Here is a 1,529-nt window from a genome sequence, read left to right as displayed (position 1 = left end):
TCTTCCGATATTATTATTATTAATATTATTATCATTATCGTCATTTCTATCACCATTATCTTCATCATGTTCATCAGTATCTTAATTATTATTTTAATCATTAACTTCATATTTTTATCATGCTTTCATTATGTTTATTATTTTGTTATAAAAAAAAGAAGATTTTTATGATTGTTTTTTTATCTCTGCATTTTATAAATGAAATGTCATGGCATATATTGATAGCACGGACAAGAATCTATTATATATATATATATATATAATCTTAATAAAATCTTTCAAAAATTGGAAATTTAATAAATAAAAAGTAATCTTTATTATTTTTGTTTTTATTTACAATATAGTGCTTCAGTATTTTAAAGAAATTATCCGTCAACGATCATACTTCAGAACACAATTATGGCAAATAGCAGATGATTTAAGAGATATGAAAAATGAACTGATGCAACAAGTCCGTCAACGGCCAAATGTCAATGATCAAAGAGAAGAGTCTATTTTTTCTTTCCTCCATCTTCATTTCAATTCTGTCGAAGATTTAGAAGAGCATGTTGAGCAATTTTTAAACCAGCCAAATAATTTTGAAACATCGGTAATAATACTTTGTTAATTATCATTAAACTGTAACTATTTAGTAGTAGTTGATAGTAATTATCCATGATATACAGAAATTGTTACAATTCTCGTATATGCTGTTAATTTTTTGTTTTAAATGAATGTTATTGGACATTTTTTGAAATTAATAACTAATTTTTTTAATTTAGCTTTCAACATGGCCAGTTATCTACAATAGATCTTCATATAAAAAATATTTCAAAAACAATTAGAGCTAATTGATCTAATTGATTTATAATTTTTGACAGATGTGTTGATTATAAAACACAAATGAACTTAGTAAATAAGTTCAAATTAAAAATAAAAAGTTATTAAATTAAATTAGTATACAAAAATGAAACAGATTCTTTTTCAATTCCTTTTAATTCTATTTTTATTAAATTTTAAGTCTAATTTGTGTTTACTGGGGCAATATATTAGTAAAATTAATAATAAACATTCAAATTATTAAATTAATATTAAACATATTTGTTACATTTGTAATTTTCAAAATAATGTTTTATTAAAAACATTTATTGCAGGTTAAAGAAGTATCCCGAGTTTGGGGGAAAAATCCTTATGAATTTGTTAAGCGCAATTGTACTCGTTTACTGACCAACGAGTTAGCAGAAAAAATATAGTTGGCTAGGAGCAAAACAGAAGCGAAAGTTTTGTCATTTAAAACTCGCTGACTTGCTAATTAGTAAGCGTCTAAATATAGATAATGCTATTTGTTTTATTTACTAATAAAAATGTTCTTATTTAAATGGTTATTCTTAATAAAATCACATGTATAATCAAAAAAGAAATTACTGTTTACAAAATGCAGATTTTTATTACAGTTTCTGGTCAAGATAGTAATTCCGCATATACTACAAAGGTTTTAGAAGAGGCGATCCAGAAATGGCTGCGGAGAGCCAAAGAAAGATTGAATGCCG

The sequence above is a fragment of the Formica exsecta genome, unplaced genomic scaffold (genome assembly GCF_003651465.1).
Source record: "Formica exsecta isolate Colony F162 unplaced genomic scaffold, ASM365146v1 scaffold373, whole genome shotgun sequence".
In the NCBI taxonomy this organism is placed as follows: domain Eukaryota; kingdom Metazoa; phylum Arthropoda; class Insecta; order Hymenoptera; family Formicidae; genus Formica; species Formica exsecta.
Note: the sequence above shows the minus strand (reverse complement) of the source record.